Source organism: Cynocephalus volans, chromosome 2, assembly GCF_027409185.1.
Source record: "Cynocephalus volans isolate mCynVol1 chromosome 2, mCynVol1.pri, whole genome shotgun sequence".
Taxonomy (NCBI): domain Eukaryota; kingdom Metazoa; phylum Chordata; class Mammalia; order Dermoptera; family Cynocephalidae; genus Cynocephalus; species Cynocephalus volans.
Window position 1 is genome coordinate 60601835 of NC_084461.1, and position 23455 is coordinate 60625289.

The following is a 23455-nucleotide window of genomic DNA, read 5'->3' on the forward strand; positions in this document are numbered from 1 at the left end:
CCAGTGAGGCCACCCTGCCCCCCAGCACTCCTTATTCTTTCTCCTTCCCTGCTATGTTTTACTTTATATTGGCTAACATACTATATAACTTATTTGATTCATTGTCCATGTCCCTCTACTAGAATGCAGGCTCCGTGAGCACAAGGATGTTTGTCTTTTTTTCCCTGATATATTCCTACCGCCTAAAACAGTGTCTTGCAGGAGGTTGTTGTCTGATAAATATCTATTGAATGAGAGACTAAGGCTCAGTGTATGTACCTGAAAAATAGGTGGCTTGAAACCAGCCATCCAGCTTGAACATGCAGAATTGGCCTGTGTTGTCAGTGGGAATGACTTGGCTCTACCTCAAAGCTAGTTCAGGAGACTTAGAGGCTCCCTAAGCTCAGACTGGTTGCTCAGTCTCCTAGTTCAGTTCTGATAACTCTCTGTGAGGCCCAAGGAAGCAGTTCAGTTCCAGAGAGCGTCTAAATGGCTCTGCCCAACATCCTCCCCACCTCCCTTCCTCTACCCCAGCACACACAGATACACCACACAACTCTCTCCCTTTCCAAGGACATAACTCAGGCTATTTCTAAAACTGAGATTCTGATCCAAAACAGTAGCCAACACATAGTGCATCTCCATGTGCACAGGAAAAGACAGGAGACCTCTGAGCAATTTCCTGGCCCTATATTTTTCCATTCCAGTAAATGAGTCCTTCTTTAGCTCAGGAATCTATGAACCAAGCCAATGCCTTAATGGCGCCTGCCATTTGTTACTGCCTGGCTTGTTTCTTTGTTCCATTTTGTTTTATTTTCCATTTTGAGTGATCGATAACCAGGTCCCTTCTGTCATGAAATTTTGACAACCAGCTCTACTAGGTGTTGACTACTTAAACTAGTAGAGTTGCCATCCTAAATAGGCACTTTATTTAATAATACATATTACTTAAATTGCACTCTCTGCCTTCAAAGAGTTTTGCAAACTTTACTCTTCATTAGGCTGAGCAGCGCTTGAGTTTGTGCTTTATGGACTGGACACAAGCAAGGTTAAACAATTTGCCCCAGGATACAGCTTGCTTTAGCTCAGACAAAGTACTTTGTCTTTTTAATGGATAAGGAGAATATACTGAATAAAAAAAGGTAGTTCTTTAACCACTGTGTTAATCAGTAAATTAACTTTGGGCTATTTCCACGTGCCTTTTTAAGCTACATTTAGGGTTCTCCCTGGCTGTACTGGCTCTTCCTTGTCTCCTGATGTCAGTCCACGATCCTCTTCCTCCTCCTCCTCCTCCTCCTCCTCCTTCTCTTCCTCCTTGCCTTTATCCTCTCCTGGCTTCTGGAATACTCTAGCTGCCAAGGGGCACCCACTATACCCGTAACCTGACAGCAGCCCTTGTCCCTCTCCCTCAAGGACCCACTTTCAGATGATAAGTATATTCTTGTTGAAGGATAGGGAAGGCTTAACATCAAGTTCCTAGGGGTGGTAGAAACCGTGGACTTAGTTTATCTTCTGGCCTATCAATTCTACGTAGTGATGAGCAACTTAAAACATTTTAAATGCAAACAAACATGGGTATGTTATGAAACAGAATGCAAAAAAAAGGAAAGAAAGAAAGAAAAAGAAAACAGGAGGACAGGTTAGAGTCTGAAACTTCAGCTGTGGCAGACCACTGAGGATTTCTTCTTCAGATTTTTCCTCTGCCATTTGGGGTACTTGAAATAGAAAAGTCTGAGAAGAACTGACGTAACAGGGCACGTCCTCTGGGCTCCAGGGAAATGAAATATTGGGATTGATTTTCTAAGGGCTGGTGGAATCAGTCTTGTTATTTTATTGTTCCTTTGAGCAAGGATTTTGTTTCCTGGAAACTGTTTTGGCTGAAAGTAATAGAGGGAATTTTGGGCATTCTTTCTCCTAGATCATGAACTTCCACCAGGCAGCAGCCTTACCAAACTAAAGACAGTGTGGCCCACTTCTCACTATTTAGCAACAAAAAAGCAATAAGCAAGGAAACCCATGACACTTGAGACTAGGATTAAAAGAAAAAATCTAACATGCTCAAAAATAAAACTTCTATTGCATAATAATTTCACACTGAATGTGTTGAAGTACTTGAAAGAGAATTGAAATGGGTAAAATGGAATGATAGCTGAACCACTATTTTTTACTTTTTGTTTTTTATAATTTTTTAAAATTAATGTTACTATTCTTTTACATTCTAGGATGTTGTTGTGGCGCAGTTGGGAGGGAGGGGGAGAGGGGAAAGGGGAAGGAAATGGGATGGAAGAAGAAGGAAGGAGGAGGGGTGGGATTGAGGCCTGTGGCACCCCCCTCATTCCCACTGGGAAGACCAGGGGCCTTCCAGTGGTGAGTCACAATCATTTTGATCTGGCTTTAACCTGTCTGCATCCAGGTGCAAGTGCAGACTCTCAAGCCCCAAGGACACTCTAGCCCAGCAAGAGCATTGAGAGAGGAGCTCGGACACCGTGTATATAACGTGCCTGAGGAAAGCACTCACTCTAGGAGAGAAAAGAGCCCAGGAGACGACATCACAAAACCTGGCTTTGAAAACCAGCTTCACCACTTACTAACTTCCCTAACCTTAGTTTCCTCAGCTGTAAAACAAGGCTAATAAGACTCTACTCATCAAATGTTTCTAGTCCTCCTTGTGGGCACGTCGTTGAGCTGCATTTTCCTATTCCCCTTATAGACGGGCATGGCCATGTGACTTACTTCGGCCAATGAAATGTGAGCACAGTGAGAGGCGTCATTTCCTGTGGCGTCTTTGAGAAGCAGTCCATGATTCCACATAATTTCTTTCCCTCTGCCACAGCAACCTGAAACATTTCACATAATAATTGTTCTGTCAGTCTCAGGCCTGAAGTTAAGATGACTTGGGTCAAAGCCACAGCTGATCCAAGGAATGGATATGTAATGGAAATGAGGCAAAAATTCTTGTTTTTGTCCTTTCTTTTTTCTTTTTTTCCAAGCCATTGAGATTTGGGGGTTGTTTGTTATTCAAGCATAGCCTAGTCTGTCCTGACTAATACACTATTTCAGGGATCTGGAGGAAGATTAAAACGAAGTACCTAATAGAAACTGCGTGGTACATGGCAAGTGCTAAATAAACGTTAATTCTTTCCTCCCTTACCAAATTTCTCTGCTTGTGATCCTTCCCAGCCCCGAGCTATGTTACTCTTCAGAGAGTTGTTTTCAATTTGAAAAGAATGAGAATGAACTTTAAGACCTTTAAATGTATTCCCTCATATCCTTTAAGAAAATGGGAGAGCCCCTGAGTGGAGCAGAGTTGGGATTTCCCACGATGGGAAGAGAACCTTCTCTCTGAAATTTACAAAAGAGAAAGGAGCTAAGGGTCTTCTCAGGGGAATCAGCCAGAAAGTAAAACCCACGAACTCTGAAAATTTCCAACCACACAGAATGCTCCCTGCTGCAGCATCGCACTACTGTCATTGATCTGGGGTCAGGGTACAGGCATCTCATGGGGACACAATTCTGACTCTCCTCTGTTAGGTTAGCTGTCCTGGTGGGAGCTGGAGTCCTCAGTCTGCTTACTAGTTATTTACCTGACATTTCAGTGAGGGTGATGAAGACGGTCAGACTGCAAGTTTTAGCTTTTTCCTCACTGGCTGTCTCTTCCTCCACCCATTCAAAGCTGTAGCTTCAAGGATCTGAGAAGGGAAGCCAACAGGGCCACTGTTGCTCTTTGGCTAAATCACTTAGAGTCAAGCACTTAACTTAATCTGTTAGGCCATTGACCTAATACCTTTTTAGAATGTTTAAATCCACTTTGGAGGAAAAAAAGTTGCTACCTAAAATTACTCTAGAAAGCTACGTCTTTGAACTTTACTCATAGGGTAAATGATAATTGATCAATTTAGAAGGCATTCATTAGGACTATGGGTCTCCAAATTGTTGAAAATTTTCAAAGAGGGGAAAAAAAGAGGGATGGAATATGGGATGAAATAAGATAGAGCTGAATAAGGCCTCCACCTTTGAAGTCAGTTCCAGAAACTAGAGACGAGCAGGACAGCTCTCTTTCAGAACCTCCAGTGGGAGAAGAAACATACAGAAACATGGGAAGGTAACAAAGGAGAACATTCATTCAAAAGATTTGTATTAAGCATCTATGGAGGGACAGGTACTGTGCTGGCCATGGAGGGACAATGACGAGAAGACAGTGGTGGCCCTGTCTTTCTCAAGGGAGGCAGAATGTATCGCTATTTTGTGTGGGTCCATTTTTCGTCATGCCAGACTGTTGTGTGCATTGCAGAACTTTAACATCCCAGCCCACCACCAACCACTAGATGCCAATAGTGTCCCCTCATCATTGTGATAACCAAAAAACACCCTTCCTAGTTCCAAATGCCTTCAGGGAAGACTGGACTGCCCCCAGTTGAGAAGTACTGAGCTCGAGTATGATAGTTGCTGTAGGTACTATAACAAACCTCTCAGAGAGGCATTAAGGACCCCAGTGAGGGTAAGAGGAGCCAAAGAGAAGCTCACCTTGAGTCCCCCTTCCTCTCCCTGAGATGGCACTTGCTTGCCCTGACCTGTGGACTTGGAGTCCAAAGAAGGCAGGACCAGATCTAAGTTGCTGTGGAGCTCTCAAAAGACACTGAATTTAACTGGATGATTTGGGGAATGCATAGAATTATTTGAAGAAAGAGTAAAAAGCTATAAGGGATGGGAATTGCTTAGAAAGAATCCCCAGACATCCCTTGATTGTAAACCAGTTGGCTTAGTAGATGTTAACAGGGGCCCTGTTGAGCTGAACCACAGACCCATGGAAAGGCTTAAATGGCTAAAGGCACACATCATTTCAGAATTCATGTTATATGCCCACTTCAGAACTGGAAGCCCTCTTCCTCATTTTTAGGTTGCATGTGATTATGTGAGAGAAGAGGAAGTATGATGAGAGAAAGGGAAATAGCACTTACTGAGCACCTAGTATGGCCAGGCAAAGTACTAAAAATTTCTCATATTTGGTGGCTGGCCACTACAGGGATCTGAACCCTTGACCTTGTTATTACACCACACTCTAACCAAGTTCAAGTGTGTTATATCACAGAGAGGTAGAGTGACGTAGAAGAAGGAGCATGAACTTGGGAGAAAGGCAGCCCCAGGTTGGAATTCTAGGTCTTCCCCTTGACAATTGTGGCAAGTTACTTAATCTCTGAACCTTGGATTCCTCATATGGAAAATAAAATAATAACCCACCTTGCAGGGTTATTGTGACATTTCATAAAATAAGGAATATAAAGCATCTGAATGAGAAAAAGACACTCAATAAATACTAAATGTACTAGTATTTAGTCTTTCTAATAATACTGGTAAGAAGATACTCCCATGGTTTTACAGTGGAAGGAGGAAGGCCTGAGACAAGACTAAGGCTGAGATACAGAAAAAGAATAAGGCAAATCAGTAATTCTCATTCTAAGTTTCTTGTTTTTTTTTACTTCAGACCCCTTCCCTTGGGTTTTTTGAGGGAGAATCCCAGCAGTCGCTGTGGCCCTGAACACGGGCCTCAGAGAGCCCAGCTCTACCCTTCACTGCCAACACCATAAGGATGGGGTGGGGGAGTGTTCTGGGCCACACATCATGGACAGGGACAAATTGGAGAGTAAGCAGAGGGGTGCGACCTACTGGTGAGGAGACATAAAACCATACCTTACAGAGGCAGGTGAAGTTACCTGGCATGTTAAGAAGGAGGCGTGTTGGAGGCCTGGGGACTTGATAGCTTATGTTTAAATACTTCAAAGAGCTGACACTTAGAAGAACTGGACTCGTTTCATGTGATCTCAGGGGGCAGAAACAGGGTAGGTAGAGAGAGGTGACAGGGAAGCATATTAATCTCCACTCAGTATAACCATTATTTCACTGGAAAGTTCTGGAAGGTTCAAACTGGGTCTTATGCAGTTTAGTGTCTAGCACCAGCACAGGTCATCCCCCACATGAGACAGCCAAGGAGCAGTAACTGCTGTGATTATTACTGCCTGGTCTTGGTAAAAGCAGTCGATTCTGAGAAGCTGGTTATTTCTTCATTGACCCATTTGCCCCAGACCATTACTAAAAAACAAAACAAAACTACGTCAGCCTTGAAAGATACCTTTTAAAGTCTAGCAACAGGTTATTTTCTCCTACCTTCAAAACCTCACTTTGCAAACAGCAAAAAAAAAAAAAAAAAAAAAAAAAAAGCAAGAATAACTGTTTTTATTAGGCTAGAAGGTTGTTTATGTAAGAAAGCTAAATGACGATCCATGGAATGATCTGGAAGTGAAATTCTAAGCTAGCTAAACACTGAGCCTGCTATGAAAGGTCATTCTAACTTCCTTTGACCCTCCTATAACTGTGGTCTTCAGCATTTTGGTTTGTGGCAAGAAAGCCTTGCTTCTCTCCTCCTATTTAGAGGGTCTAATGGTCTTGTTTCCTCTTATGGTTTTTAATGAGGAATAAAGCCTGTACTTCACATCAGTTCCAAGCCCAGACACTTCCCGCCTGATGCCTTAAATACGTGTTTTGATGCATCTAACACATGGAGTTGATAGACTTGTGAAGTCTGAGGAAGCAGAAGATACAGAAACATCGGCTCTCTTGAGCTCATCGAAGCACACACTCCCAAAATGTAGCATCTGCATTGAAGTAGCTGTCCTGCCTACCTGCCCATGACTAAGGAGATGCAGATGAGGAACCCCATATCAAGAACTGCTCTTTATCCTTACTTCACATTTTCATGTATTCATTAATTCATTCCAAAAATGTCTGTTGAGCAAGTGGTGCCTAAGATAACAATATTTGCTGAGTGTTTCCCATGCAACAAGAATGTGTTAAAGACATCACATGCATTAATTGATGTGACTGTCATAGCACCCTGTGAGATAGGTACTACTCTTTCCCCATTTTGTCATGAGGACACTGAGACACAAGCAGGTCATGCAAATTGCCCAAGGTCATACAGAAAATAAAGGAAGGAACTAGGAGTTTTTTTGGAAATAGTTGTTACATAAAGAAAGAAATTAAACAATAAATACTTCCAGACAATTTCTAAACTTTGATCAAATATACAAACTTTTTACAAATAGCAATTTAAGAACGGAAACACTCAGTTCTCCCAGAAAACCTACATTATTCAAAACATCACCTGCCATTTGTTAGTGGCTCCTGGCTTTTCTGCTGCAGTGGATCCCAGACTTCTCAACATGAGGACCCTCTTTGTAAATTTTAAAAATAAACCCATTTTGTAAATCGCTAAAAGTTAGAAAAAATACAAAATAATTGAAAGTTATTTTGAATTCAGTAACTCCTTTAAATCAATTTGTAACTAATTAACTAATTACCATAACATCACCAGATTTGAAAAACAAGAGTATGTATACTTCTGAAACATTAGTCGGTCTGCAACAGTATGCACTTGACATCTACATACAGACTCTTTGTCATAACTCCACACTACCCAAAGCTCCACAGAGCTGTAAGACTTCAACTGAATTGTTCATCTTCTCTGAGCCTCGGTTTCCTCATCTCTAAAGTGGGGATAGTGAGAGCTGTTGTTTCAAAGGATCTCAGATAGAATTAATGTGAGACCAGCAAGAATTTGAAGGGCTCTTGTCCTAGAGAGTACAAAAACAGTTTAAAACACAGTCCTGACAAATATTTCTAATGTAGTTAGGGAGAGCAGACACACATGAAAGAGTAAGAACGGCAAATATCTAAACAAAACCATGCCTTCTAGAATCTAGTTCTAGAATGTGATCTGATCACAAAGCCAAGAATGTATGCAAAAGGGGTTCACCATCACTTTATAATACACACAGAGGAAATTCAATTCACTTAAAAGCTGTCAGAGTTTGTTTTGTTTTGTTTTGTTTTTGGTGGAGGGAGTGCTGCTATGACTGAGACACATGAAGTTACAGAGACCCACAGAGAATTGTCTGGATGTAAATGCATCCCTGCTGTGCTGCGCTAGGACTGCAGCTGGGAAATAGTGGCATGTGTATACCATGCTGATGGAAGATTTTTGGTTTGGTTTGATTTGATTTGAGCAGCAACTCATATTTATTGAATGACTACCATGAAAAGGAGGTTATATGTACAATGGTCCCAATATTAATATTTAATAATGTTTTGATTCAAATATAATTTAAGGCACATTTATCACGTAAATTGAAACTTACTGGCTCAACCCCCTGCAAAATGTTACAATCTCCGAATTTTAGCCTGCATCCATCACATTTTCAGTATATAATTGCCTCCAAGGGGTGGAATCTTAGAACAAGTTTCCCTTAGTGATATTGGCTTGGGGGCAGCAGAATTTACTACAGCCTCTCTCTTTGGGCTTTTGGGTTGGAAAAACATCCCATCCCATCACGACCAGGACTCCCAGTTCTTAGGGTAAATGAGTATGCAGCCTGATAACTTAGATGCCTCTCTTTCTCTTATCCCTGGGATAGCTCCCGATCCCATGAACAGGGGGAGTTCAGATTAATAATTAAAAGGCTATGAGGCAGACACTGTGCTAAGCAATTACACGAATTACCACTCTTAATTCTCACCCAAAGAGGGTGCTGCTATTTTATACCCGTCACACAGATGAGGAAATTAGAGAGGTGAACTGCCCGTGGTCACACTGCTGGTCAGCAAGACGGTCGGGATTTCATCTCAAGCAGCTACCCTAGCACGTGCGTTGTAAAAGCTCCTGTCTACCTTCTTGCCACTCCCCCACTCCCGACATTCGGGGCTGCCATCTCACCCTGGTTGGTACCCATATTTACATGTCACCAAAAGGATGGGGACCCAAGAAACTGAGAGGCAACTGAGTGAGAAAGAACAAAGCCTTTGGTCGTGGCTTTATATGTAGCATTTGGTGACATGCTGGCAAGGAAAGGACAAGAGGAATGTAGACAGGTGTGATATGGTCATCCTTAAAACATTCTCAGAGCACGGAACTTAAAATCAGAAATATTCTGAGAGATCAACGGGTCCAACCCCTTCATTTTACAGATGAGGAAACAGAAGCTCAGACATTTTCTCGTGGTCACAGAGCTGGTATGGTTGATCTGGGTCTGTCTGTCTATCTCTCTGTCTGTCTGTCTCTCGATTGGGTATAGAGAGGATATACTCATACAGTTAAATTTTTCCCTTACACCCCTGCCCCAGCCATCTCACTCCCCTGCCCAAAGGCAAATTCTATTAGCAAGTCTATTGTATCCTTCTAGAGATATTCTATACATGTCAAAAATGTACTTTTCCTTTAACAAAAATGATAGCATACTATACAATGGTGCTATACCAAGCACCTTCACTTTTTTGCATAGCTATACAGCTTGGAAATGGCTCCATTATCAGAACATATAGAGCTGCCTCATTCTTTCTTTTTTTTTTCTTTTCTTTTTTTTCCCCAAATTACTTTAAACAGCTTTATTGAGGTATAATTTACATAATATCAAACTCATGCATTTTTAAGTATGCAGTGCGATGAGTTTTAGAAAATTTATACAGTTGTGCAACCATCATCAAAATCCAATTCTGGAATAATTTCATCACTCCAGAAAGTTCCATGATGACCATTAGCAGTCAATTCTCACTCCCAGCCCTAAGCAACCGGAAACCACTAATCTACTTTCTGTCTCTACAGTTTTGTGCTTTTAGAAATTTCATATAAATAAAATCATTCCTTATTTACTGTGTGTATGGCCCCTTTAATAATATTGTGTCTGGCTTCTTTCACTTAGCATGAGGCTTTTGATATTCATCTACACCATTGCATGTATCAATCGTTTCTTTTTATTGTTGAGTAGTATTCCACTGCATAGATATACCGGATTTTGTTTACCTACTCACCAATTTATAGACCTTCCAGTTTGGGGCTACTATGCACAATGCTGCCATGAACATTTGTGTACAAGTCTTCATGTGGACATATTATTTCAGTTTTTGAGGGTAGTTACCTAGAAGTAAAATTGCTGGGTTGTATGGTTAAGTGTATTTCTAACTATTTTTAAAAAACTACCAAACTGTTTTCCAAAGGGGCAGTACTCTTTTGCCTTCCCATGGGTATTGTGTGAGAGCTCTGGTTTATTCACATTCTCACCAACACTTGGTATTTTGCATCTTTTTGGCTTCAGACATTTTAGTGAGTGTGTAGTATCTCATTTTGGTTTTAGTTTGCATTTTCATAATCTGATGATATTGTGTATATTTTCATGTGCTTATTTGCTATTTTTATCTTTTTTGTTTAACTATTCAAAACTTTTGCCCATTTTAAAATTGGGTTGTTTACCTTATTATTGAATTTAAAATGTTTTACATATTCTGGAAACAAGCCCTTTATTAGATATATGTTTTGCAAATATTTTCTTGTAGTTTGTGGCTCATCTTTTCATTTTTCTAATGGTATCTTTTTCTTAAAGAGCAAAAGTTTTAAATTTTGATGAAAAATTTGCCAATTTTTTCATTTATTGTTTATGCATTTTGTATCATAACTAAGAAATTATTGCCTAACCCAAGGTAACAAAGATTTTCTGTTTCCTTTTAGAAATTCTATAGTTCTAACTCTTACATTTAGGTCTATGATCTACTCCAAGTTAATATATGTGCATGGCGTGTGGTAAGGGCCCAGGTTCATTTTTTATTTTGCATATTAAGTTGTTTCAGTGCCACATCGAAAAGACTAACCTTCCCTCATTGCATTACCTTAGCTCCTTTGTCGAATCAAGTGAATATATACCTAGAGTCCATTTCTAGGCTCTATTCTGTTCCCTTATTCTTTAGGGCCATACAATATTCCACTGTACAGATGTACTGTACTTAATTTAACCTGTCTGTTATGATGGAAAAATGCACTATTTCCTTTTTCTGTTCCAAGTAATGCTTTGGAAAATATATTGAATTTTAGGTATGTCTTTTTGCATCTTATAAATATATTTGTAGAATAAATCCCAAGAGGAGTCAAAGTTACATTTTGGTAGACATTCACAAATTGCTCTTTGTAGAAGTTTTGCTAATTCTCAATTACACCAGAAATGTCCGAGAGCATTCTCCAGAACCCCAGAAACTAGTGTGCTAACAGACGTTTATCTTTGCCAATAAAGTAGGCATCTCATAGCTTTAATTTGCATTTTCTTATTATGACTTAGGATGGTATCTTTAATTTTTTACCTGTTTAAGAGTCAACTATTTCATTTGCTGTGAAATGTGTGCTTTGTGTGATTTGCTCATATTTCTATTCATGTTAAGCTTTTTATGACATACATTGCCAAGATTTTCCCAGCTTTTTGTTTGTCTTTTGATGTTGTTTATTGAGTTTTGGCCCTGAAGAAGCTTTTTATTTAATATAATAAAATGTATATTAAATATTAAGCCCTCTGGTTAAAACTAGAAAGACCCTTCCCACTCTGAGACTCAGAAAAAAAAAAAAAAAAAAAAAACCCAACTCTCATTTTTTCTAGTATTTTTGTTTTCATTTTTAAGACAATTTTTTAGCACAATTTTTAGGTTCATAGTATGTTTTTGTTTTTAATGTTTTAAGTCTTTGTTCTACCTGATATTTATTTTAACAAATAAAGTAGGGAAATAAGTCACTTTTTCTTTCCCAAATAGCTACCTAGTTGTCCCAACATCGTTAGTTACATGATCCAGCTTTCCCCTCTGATATGCAATGCTATTTTTATCATATACTAAGTTCCCATATGTATTAGGATTCACTGATCTGCCATCTATTCATGTGTCAGTAATCACACTCAAATCTCTGTTCTCTGACTCCAAGTTAACCTTCTTTCCTACGTTACTTACATTCTCAAAGTGACACGTGGTAATGAATGCAGTACCTTAAGAATAGCTTACAATAACATTTAAATCTTCTCACAGTCTGCCTGCTAAAACTAGCTAATACAATTAAAACTCTTTTAAACATCACTAAGAAAATATAATTAGAACAGCAGTCTGTTTGGAAGTATAGGGGACTGAAAATCAGATACTACATTCTTGAGTCAAATAAACAATTTGGGACTAATCCACTGACTCAATCTTCTGTAAGAACCAATGATTTTGGGTAGTCAGTGTGTGTGCTAATACATACATGTGTAAGGCACATGTGGCATGTACATAAGAGATAGCACTTTATGAAGTAATCCAACACCCCTTCCCCAAATATCCAGATTGGTTGAAGAGCAAATACATTTGGCACTTTATGTCCTAAACCTTCTGGGATGGGTTTTGCTCACCATTATATGTTCTTCCCAACTGCATGTATTGAAGATGTGATGCCAAAATTCCTCTCCTAGGAGACTCATTGGTGTCAAAAAGTGGCTAATGTAAATTGTGTTAAATAGTGGGATGTGTCTGAACACATGGAGGTTTTGAAGTCACAATGAACGGGATTGCCTTTTTGAAAATGATACAATATTGGGCTGCACCTTCTTTCCCCAAATCTGGGCTCTCTGCTCCTTCTCTAACAGCTCCATTAAGATCTGGGGCCCATGCTGCAGCCAGGAAATAACTCTCTGCTCCTGGAGACCTCACCCAGCCAGTGACAGTGACTGTGCCATGACCTCACTGGGGTACAGGAAGGCTGTGGACCATGCCCACTTGTGGAAATGCCAGGTGCTTGCTGCATTATTGGATGTCTCCTGAGTATCAAAAAAGACAGTGTTCGGAATAGCCCCTCTTTGCCCCACTCTCTGGAAATACCTGCTCGTAACCTCATAGAACTTTCTGCATGTTTCTCACCACGAGAATTCAAGGTCTAGCAGTTCAGGAACCCTGTCTTGAGAGATTAAGTACAGCACACCTTAGCACTTTAAAACTTCTCAATACATACATTTTTTTTAGGATAATGCTAGAATATCCTTCTTTGTAAATTTTTTTTTTAACTGAAAAAGTTCTCTGGGAGTGGGAGTGAGGGGAGGAAGACTCCTCTATGCTGTGGGGTAGAAACTGCCTGAACTAGAAAACAGTCTGCAAGAAACAAAGTGGTGGGCACTATTGGTAGATGTCCCATAAAACAGCATAAAGTTCCTCATCTCCCTGCACTTCCCATGAAAGGAGGCCAGAGGGCCTCAGTTAAGGGGGAGAAGCCACCGGCCGCATCCAAGCAGAGGCCCCATTTTGTCCAGGCTGCTGCAAACCAGAGGCCATTCCAGTCCTCTCCCTCGCTCTCTTCCGGCCCTGTTTCCTTTCCCCACCCCTCCAACAATAGTCCCCTCTTGATTTCTGTTCCAAGAGAGAACGGTCAGTCCCCATTGCAAAGGAAACTCTAAGGATTCTTTCCGCAGAGTTTTCTAACTGGGAAGCATGAGGTGTGTGTATTGGCATCTCCTCCTTGGCTGTGATGCTGGAGAATGGGTCCCCCTCTTCTCCCAGAGGAAGATGCCAGGCAGATAGCAGGATTGCCCGCCCCCATTCTTGAGCATTCAAAGGAAGGAGCCGGCAGAGTTCCTTTTCTACCTGGAAGGAATCTGTGGTGTTCTCTCTCTCTCTCTCTCTCGACTTTTGTTTTAAAATATTTTTTTCAAGCTGCTGAAAAAGCTGGATACCTTTTTAGAATAGTGTCCCCCAAATACTATTACTGCCCTCTGTGGGGACTTCCTAATCTTGAGCCCGTAGCTTAGGTAATAGGCAGAGCCTTGGTCACCTCCCCAGATTCGTTAGACTGGGGAAAGGGCTAGGAATCTGCCCCAGGTGGCTCTGATGATTGGTGCTCAGAACACATTTGAAAAACAATACACCAGAACTTTCCTCTCTGAGAGTATTAGGATACCTCGGTATGGGGTTAACTTGCTGGGTAAGACCACAAAATTCATGTGTGATATTGCTTAGAGCTGAATAGAATTGAGACTTGTCCAGTAATGCCACTTTCTAATAGGGACTTGTGCTATCTTGAACAGGGTCAAAGTCAACAGATGGCTTTGTAACTCCTTGGAATGGGGACCTGCATTCCAGGATCAGTTTGTGTACAACAGATCAAAGCCCTAAGGTATTGCTATTCAAACTGAATGTGCAACTGAATGGCTTGGAGCTCTTGTTAGAATGCTGATTCTGATTAAGTGGGCCTGGGGTGGAGCCTGCGACTCTGCATTTCTAACAAGCTTCTTGGTGATGCCATACTACTGGTCCTGGGGCCACATTTGAGGGGTATTGCCTTAAAGGATACTTAATTTTTAAATAATTATTATCTATGATGACACTTCCTCCTTAATGAGAAACCAAGTATCAATTTAGTGACCTTGGGCAAATCACTTATTCGCTCTAGTTGATCTATTAATAACAAGGTGGTTGCCTTTCTTTGTCTCTAAGATGGGGAGAACAGAGCACCTATTTCTTAGAATGGGAGGGCTAAATGAAATAATGCATGTAGGGTTCTTAGAAGGACCCAAACTGGTAGTGCTGCAGTTATATCATTCCCCTATTTACTATCAGTGGCCATCATAGAATGAGGTCAAAGTGGGGCCAGAATATACCAAAGCAAAATAAGAGAATGGGTCAGAATTGCCTTTGTGTGCACCTGGTACTTGACAATAAAGAGATAGCTTTACCAACAAATAGAGAGAGCTTTTTCAGTTTCTACTTGAATACAGAAAGCTTGAAACCTAATACTGTTAAATGTAATAAGCATCATCCAAAATCCCAACTTGTTACTAAGCATTTACACTTACCACTTTAAATTTGCCAAATAAACATAAAACTGCCTCAATCTAGTATTTGGTCATTTTGGCCATCTCGTTGCTTTTAATTAAATAATGGAAAGGGGATTGTGCTCAACAAGAAAATCATATTTGTCTCCCTGAATTCACCTCATGGTGTTTTGTAAACTCAGCCCAAGTGGCATCCCTTTCCCTTGGATTTACAGCCTTGCCTACAACAAACCAGAGATCACTGAGCATTTCCTACAAGGCTGAATCCTGGCTCACAGCTCTTTCAGTCAAGGAAAAACAAGTGACTGTTCTCTTGCCAAAAACAATTTGCTAACCCATCATCTGCCCAGAAAACAAATGGAAAATAAAATGCAACCAACAGTCTTTTCTGTGTCTCTCTCTCTGGTCAATATTTCTCTCCCGTGAGCAAATGGGTGGGGGTACTTGCCAAGAGGACATTTTAATATGCACGTAGCAGCCCCATTCACGTAACATGTAATTCCAGTCAATTCAGGTGAGGAATCCATCTGTCAAGCTGGCAATTGGCATTGTCCAGACCCCCAAAAAGTTCGACTAACTTTTTTACTCATTAACTGCTTCATTTGGCATTATGTAAAGATAGCATGTTTCACTCTGTAGCCCACTTCTTCATTAATTCATCTGTCCGACAAATATCTATCGTGCATCTATTATATGCTATATGCCATTCCAGGACTTGGGCATTCAGCAGTGAACAAAAGAAAGTCCCTGTCCTTGTGGTCTTCACTTTCTAGTGAACTTATATATTACACAAACACCCAATGAGGATATGTTCTTATTCTTTCATCTAAACATCACTGTTTTATGTAAATGTATTTGGCATGTGAAAAAGAACGGCCATCATTAGGCTAGCTGTTTCTGAGAGTGCACATCAAAATATTTGTTATCTCTATGTTCTTGTCAGAGACCTATGTCCATCGCTGCTCTATTTCAGTAGCTATATAAACACATAAGAAAAAACAATCTAGTGTGTAGGTAGTAACCAAATCAGGAAAATCAGAACAACTTTTTCTATAACCTATGCATTTTTTATAATTAAAGCAGATTTAACATGACTTGTGAGTGTTGATTTTTCAAACACTATCATCAATCTTTTTGCCCTTTCATGTCACTGTTAACTTAGGGACAAGGATCAAACTTCTAAAATAGACTTAGCACAGCACATGTAGTAGAAGGGTTTTTAAACAACCAAACCTTATGGAATCAAATCTAATATTTTTAAAAAGTGAATAGAAAAAGTTTAATATCTGTGTTTTTCTTGATTAAAGAAAGAATACATGCTCGCTATAAGATGCAAATGATACAGAAACGCACAAATCAAAAAGTGCTATTTGTACTGAATTATAATGTTTATAGATCTAAGTAATCGATCTTTTTGATTTGTATATGGTTATAGAACATTGATCAGTATCATCAGATTGCTTGACTAGCTAGAACATTCCTTATTCCATAATCCTAATAGCTTCTAGAATAACAATCAATATACTCAAAACTAACTTCTAAAGAGAACATCCAATGTTAAATAGTAATTCCATTTAAAAGCATGGCTCTTAGAACATGCATTTATAGTGAATGTCAATGTCATCCTGAAGAAGAAGGAACGAGACACCAACCATCCAACTGAGAGAATCACAGGATGTCAGCAGCAGAATCCCACAGAGCATCCATTGCTGTGGGCAGGGCAGGAGGAAAGTGCAAACAAGGCCCCCCAGGCGAATTCTGATACACACTCGCACACATGGACCACCTTGAAAAGCATTGATTTAGTCCGTTCCTGTCATTTCATAGATGAGAAAACTGAGATTCAAGCAAGTAAAGGAACCTGTCTGGTCACACATATAGGGAGTGACAGGGGTTGGATCAGAACGGAAGTGTTGTGACTCCCAATCTGGTCTTTCTCCTATGGCGCCAAGCTATATTAGGAGGCACCTTTTGCACATTAGTGCAGAACAAACCAGTTTCAATTTGTTCTCCTAAGGTTAAGTGTGCAAACAAGCCTTTGTTGTATCAGAGACTCTCATTCTAATAAAAGAACCTCAGAGGTTTTGGTTATTGGTGGTAGATTTTTAGTTGTTTTTGCTGTTGTGAGTTTTGCTTTTGAAAAGTGGAGGGAAGTTTAAGACCTAAGTAAAAGTATCATTATTACTTAACAAACTAACGGGCATGTAGGTTTTAAAGTTTAAAGTGAGAGAACAATAGCAGTTGGGTCTATCACACTCCACGCAGGTGCACGCACACTCACGCACTCCTTGTAGTGACACGGTGTTCTATTTATCAGTGTGAAGGTGAGTGGCTTGCTGCCAGAATGTTTGAGGAGAGGGATCTCCAAGTGTGCTCAGCTTTGGGTGGAGGGAGAAGGTGTCACTTCAAGTCCTTTTCTCTCTTGCTGAGTCATGGAACAGTGAAGTTAGTCTTCAAAAAATGTGTCTACAGCCCCTCCATGGCCAGGGAAAAGGTCACCAATGACACAGAGCTCCAGAGCTTGGGGAAGTGAGTGAAAGGGCAAATGAAATGTCTATAATATATTTGAGGTCTCTTTGCACATTCGTCTAAGTTGAAAACTTATCCCAAGGCAAACTTTCCCCTGCATTGAGCTCTATTGAGCTGGTATCCAGTGAGGCTAAATCTAGCATTTCTGCCATAAGCAGAGATGAACATCAACATAATAAACTCTACCTTCTTTTGTTTTACAAGAATTTGGGGTTCAGAATATCTTCATTCAATGTGTGCCCAACTCTAGAGCTATAAGGAATAATTTTTGTATAGTATAGAGTAAGAATAATGACACAAATTATAGGGGACATTCTCTTCTCTATATTAAAAAAAATACATTACTCTTACTTGTTAATATATGACACTTAAAAAATTACACCTGACATCAGTTGACTCCAACTACTTGCCAAGCCTTGTGTTAACTGCTTTACATCAATAATCTTATTTAATCCTTACAACAACTCTATTATGTTGATGCAATTTTACGTCTGGGGACACTGAGGCGTAGGGAGGTTAAGTGCCTGGCCTGAGGCCCATAGTCAGTAAGTTTCAAAGCTGGAATTGAAACCCAAATTTGTGTAGCAACAGAGCCTGTGCTTTTGATGCTCTGCTTGCTCTAATTTGATTCCATCCCAGCACGCAGACTTTCAGGACACATATCCTAGCATGATTTAACATTTACATGACAAACTTGTAATTTAGTTATGCATACGATCTGGGCAGAAATTAACTAATAATATCTTGTGTGTGTTAAATTTTGGATCATTCCAAGCTGGGATTCCCCTAATGATATCATAAAAGAGCCTCTGATGACCCCAAAGAAGAACCACACACTGGAAGTTTCCACAAATACCAACTCCCTTCTTGGAGCTGAGTAAAGACAGATTGAGCGGCAGTGACTTACTAAACTAGTTGATGGCTTTTTTCTTCAGGTAGCTAAAGTCCCCCCGGTATCTGACAGATATTCTCATGGCAATGACTTCACAAGTTAAATGGAACTATTGAACATATATTTTTTCTTTTAAAGAAAATGGCATATCCCCAGCTCCCTAATCTCCAGCCGCAATGGAGACACGTGCTGGAAGGGGGGCTGCCTTCCAAGCCATTGGCCACCCACCTTCACCTTGCTCGGCTTTTGTCAGAGTGACTCTGCTGTCATTTGTTTCATATGGGGTTACATCTGATGCTTTTTGTTCAGTAACCCATACTAGAGAATATTCTGTGATGTTGTTTTAAGTGGGCAAAAAATTAAATACATTATCAAGGAGAAATGAAAGCGAAAGGAGCAAGTCAGGATCTCAGCTGTGAGTTTTCTTGTTGGGTCACAATTGCTGATAAATGATGCAAAATACCTGGGATGATCAGTCCAGCTACTTTTTGACCTGAAGATCTATGAAAATGAGGTGGATAGGGTAGGTGGCAGGGGAGCTAGAAACCACTTCCAACTGTTATTAAAATCGTTTTGCATCCTCAAGCAGGCAGACACTAATCGCATTTATTTTATGTTGCTCATTTTATGGTGCTCCTAAGGAAAGTCTCCTGAACAAGGGAGGGAAAAAAGAGGTCTGACTAATGGAACAAAACCTACTTAATGGTTCAGTCCTATCATTTTTTTAATGCTTATTAAGATGATGGCTCAGTTTCCAACAAAGATTAATTACTTGGTTGTGGTTAAAGCATAGTCTGGCCAAATTAATTTAAAAATGAGAGTCCAGATATTTTTATCACACTGTTCACATTCTAGCTGATTTTAATCAGTAAATTTTATAGAAATGAATATTTTTAAAAGTATGCATGGCCTTTCACCCACTCAGCAACTCCCTGTATTAAATTAGTATTCGTAAACATAAATAGTCTTTCAGAGTGACCCTGCTGACCTATTTTTGACAATGTGATCTTGGCTCCCTCATGGTTTGCCATAATGAGTTCTTGGTAACATTATCCTTTCTGACAAATTTAAAGGAAGTAAATTAGACTTTTAAAAACTAGTTGTATGTATAAGACTGACTAGTTTTTGCTGTGTTCTGTTTGGTGCTTGGAAAACCAGGCACTGGGTGAATGCTTTTCAATTGCATCTATACCTCAGTTTTTCACTCCTACTGACACAAGCGATCAATCTTCATCCTTCCATTCTAGTCGCTTGTTGTTTTCCAAAACTAAAGCTATATGCCCCAAAACCTTTGCCTTCTTTTGTGTGGCAGATGACATCTTCCACTGACAATGAATAATAAGTTCACATTAAACCCATATGTGGAATCTGAACACATAAGCCACCCCTCCCCAGTACTATTTCAAAGTGACATTCCCTTCTTTTTTTTCTCTTCTCCTTCAGTGATGTAGAATAACAGTCACAAATTAACAGTCCTCTTTGGGGGAAGGGGTGCCAAATAGAAAGAAAAGAACAAGAGAAGGGCACCTCAATCCACACAATGTGTAACGAAATCCCAGAGCAAACCACAGTTCTTAACACACACCCTGATAAGGTTCCCAGAACACAGTGCTGAGGAAGAGTGAATTCTCCAATGGGGCACACCACACACTCCAATGGCTCCTGGTTAACCCAGCCACGTTATCTGTGCCAAAATCCAGATTTAACACGGTGTCCTCCTTAAGCCCCAATGCAATTCTATTTCCAGTTCTGCCAGCCTCAGCTCTGCAAAGCACCAGTATTCTCTTTTTAAAAAAGTAGAAGCTTAAATTCTGGGCCATCCATCAGTCACGCTCTTTGATTTAGGACTACACCCAGTAAGATATTTTCTGCTGCAGATACCCACGGCAGTACCCATCCCAGGGACGTAGAAATGGAAGTAGAAACAAGTGCATGGGTAACTTACCAGCTCCTGAGGTCTGAATGGCTGCAGCAGCCCCTCTGCTTTACCTGATCCCTCGCTCTCTGTCTCTCTCCCTCTCTCTCTCCCTCTTTCTCTTGTGTACAGATTGCAGGGAACTTAAAGAACTCGCAGGGACAGTGTTTCAAATGACTTAAGAAAGAGAACAGGAACAATACTTCGTTCTCTTTTTCTCAGATGAGTACCTTCGGGAAGAAGGAAGGAAGGGAGGGGAGAGGGAGGAAGTCAACAACCCTTTGCTTTCCTGAAAAAAAATAAGGAAACAGAAGATAGACATCTCATTTTCTCTTAAACAAAATGTTGGAAGGGGCAAAAAAAAAAACTTTGAAAAAAGGAATTCCTCAAATATGCTGTGCCCTGGGAGCTTTAAAGAGATGAAAACGCCTTAGTGGCCTGTCCTGTCCAAACAAATGGTGTTCCAGAAAGGCAGGCTCTCCTGCACTTGCAAGCGTCTGGTATCTGGTTTGCAGAACTGACACAGCCAAAAGGGAACAAATCATGTCATGTCGAGTCTGAGCAAGGGAAAGTTTGGTCTGTTGTGCTCACTGAGGCAAACCTGCAGCCTGTAAGACAGGGCTTTTTCTAGGCCCTTTGAAACAACAGCATTGCTGCAATTCCTCAGCTGACTCTAGATTCTCAGAGTTCTTCCAGGATCGAACTGCAGATTTATGCGCTGGTCACTGAGCTTTATGTAGTGGACCAAATCCAGCTTCCATCTTTGCTGATGGGTGAAAAAGGAAAAGCAGCAGCTTAGCTCACTGCTGCTGGACACAATTATCCCAGAACCGCTGTTTATGTTGCCCTGTCCTTCACATTCCTACGGCTTCTTGGATTTAGTCACCTCTGGAACTCTGGAAGGAGATCTTTATTTGTTTTCAAAATACTGTGAAGCAGCACAGGTCTTAGATAAATCAGCCACAGTTGTTGAAAAAGGATGGGGAGGCTGAATAGAAAGAAAAGAGAAAACAGAGGGATGTTCTTTTTCAAGGATGAGGAACTTGCGAGTTCAGTGGGCAGGCCTGAACTCTGCTTAGGGTTGGTTGTTCTTAAGAATAAACTTGTTTAAAATTCTCTGACTTGTGTTGTGTGTCTTGTTCTTCATTCATCTGGTTAAGACCATTTTTACCACCAACAGGAACCAGCAGTTACGTGGACTTTCGTGGCAACAAAAGAAAAACTAGCCCTAAGCTACTACTTCCTTATTTCACCCAATTGTGAATAGAATGGGGTGGAGAGTTACACCTGACTGCAAGGAACAGTTAAAGTGAGTTCAGAAAGAGCGATTCTGATTCAGTGTCCTTGTAAGTCTTCTACCTGGTTCTGTGGTCTAGGAGATTAATTTTTTATTTGAACAGGTTTTTCCCTATTTTTGTCTCCTATCTCAATGTGTGTGTGTGTGTGTGTGTGTGTGTGTGTGTGTGTGTGTGTGTGTGTGTGTGTGTGTGTGTGTGTGTTTATCAGAGAGGACATGAAAATATTGTCATTCCATAGGTTTGTAAAAGCCAAAACAAAGTTTTATTCCTTGCACTCTCCATGGCACCAATACTGACACAACAAAGGAATTCCGGCATGGGTGACCCAACCCCATGACAGGTGAGAACCCCGACGGCCAGAGACACAATCCTCGGTGCTCCCGAAGACACACACCAAAGTGCTCCTCTGTGTCCTGGCTCTGGCTCTGGCTCTGGCTCTGGCTCTGGCTCTGGTCTTTGCCCTCTGCTGGCTTCCTCTGCATCCTGCCTTTGCAGAGATGGGAGGAAAATGGAAATGAAAAGCTAAGAAAGCAAGGCAGGAGCAGGAGAGAGTGGAGGGGGAAGGAGGAGGAATGGAGTCGTGTAAAGGGGCAGCGCCGCGGAGGCAGACCTTCCCGGGCGAGGTCCCAGGCCACACTGAAGCTCACAGTCACCAGCCACCAGCGGGAGTGAGTGGGAGGAGGGCCGGGTGGGAGCAGCAGGCAGAGGGCGGCGGGGGCTGTGGCAGGTGAGGCGGGGGAAGCTCAGGCTGCAGAATCCCGGCAGGGGGCAGGAGCGAAGCCGGCCCTGACCACCCGAGGAACCCATGGCAGCCACATGCCGCCCTTCCCGTGTCTGATTCCTCCTTGCAGCCTCGGGGCAAGGCCAGGGCTGAGCCCCAGGGGTCCAGTCAGAATCCAAAGGATTTCCCTTTTAAGTCTGCAGAACGTGGGGACTGTCACGTTGAGGTCGGGTTGTTTTCTCCGGGCCAGCTGGCCCGCCCAGAGACAGGCTGGCCGGGGGCATGTCCGCTGCAGCGTGCACAGCTTTGGCTGAGCAGAGCAACACCCAGTCGAGATCTGAGGACACCCATGGGGCCAGCCAGGGGACTGTCGAGCCCACGCAGTGCCCAGTGCTCCATTCAGATACCTCCGTAACCCTGCGTGCCAGAGTCACGGGAAGGTCACCATCTAGTACCTGTAAAATCACCCACTGGGTGTCAGAAGCAGAAATGCCGAAGTCCCTCCATTAGGCTTCGCAGGAGGGAGTCCTAGTCAGGCCTGTCAAGCCCCGGCTGCTCCCGGCTTCTCTGAATTCTGACTGCAGTGAAGGGAATGGGTGTTTGTGCCGCAGCCAACTGAGGAGACGTGTGCGGAGAATGGGACAAGGCCTTGCCTCTGACCCCGCAGGAAAGCCCCATGTTGCACTGCTTATTATAGAGATCATTTGAGAATAGCGAGGGGGCTTCAGTCCCCTGGGACTGGATAGGGGGACAGGGAGAAAAACAAGGTGAGGCCAAGGCAGGGACCCCAACAATCAGAACCAGCACCACAGAAATATGGGCTCTAATCGAAATGGCTGCCACCTCTGAAGCAACCTACTATGTTCTTTCCCAGCTTCCGATGATCCAGAACTCCAAGGCCAACTGTTCACCCCTAACTTGACACCAGATCTTGCCAGTGGGCAGGGGGGTCGGGGGGAAATGGAGGGAGGATATAAATATAACATATATTCAGAAAAACGCACAAAAAAATAAACGGATAGGTCAGTGGATTTCACAAAACAAACATCTGAGTAGCCAGCACCCAGATCAGGAAACAACAGAAGACCCCTTGTGCCCCCCGTCACTACCTCCCCTAAGGCATCCTGACTTCTAACACCTGCCACAGATGAGTATTACCTGGTTTTAAATCTACATACAAAATGCTATCGGTTTGTACTTTTTTCTTTTGGGTTTCTTTGCTTCAGTATTGCACTTAGGAGATTCATCCCTTTGTTGACCGTAGTGGTGGTTCATTCATTCTCATTGCTGGATAGTATTTCATTCTGTGAATGTACCACAATTTTTGTGTCTGCTCTACTGAAGATAGACATTTGGGTTGTTTCTAATTTGGTGCCGTGGGCTGCCAGGAATGTTCCTGTCCCTGCCAGACATCTTCTTAAAACCCTGAAGCAGTGCTCATCTCTTTCCAGGAAGATTGTCCACTCCAGTGAT

At 41.5% G+C, this 23455-nt stretch overlaps 1 protein-coding gene across 1 annotated transcript in view; it reads right to left on the minus strand.

Annotated features, from left to right (window-relative positions):
* Positions 1 to 20032, minus strand: part of ZNF366 (zinc finger protein 366) — a 60841-nt gene extending 40809 nt beyond the window's left edge. Inside the window, exon 1 of the mRNA XM_063085072.1 lies at positions 19994 to 20032. The gene's annotated coding sequence lies outside the window, so the exon portion shown is untranslated. The remainder of the gene's footprint in view (positions 1 to 19993) is intronic.
* Between the last annotated feature and the right edge of the window lie 3423 nt (positions 20033 to 23455).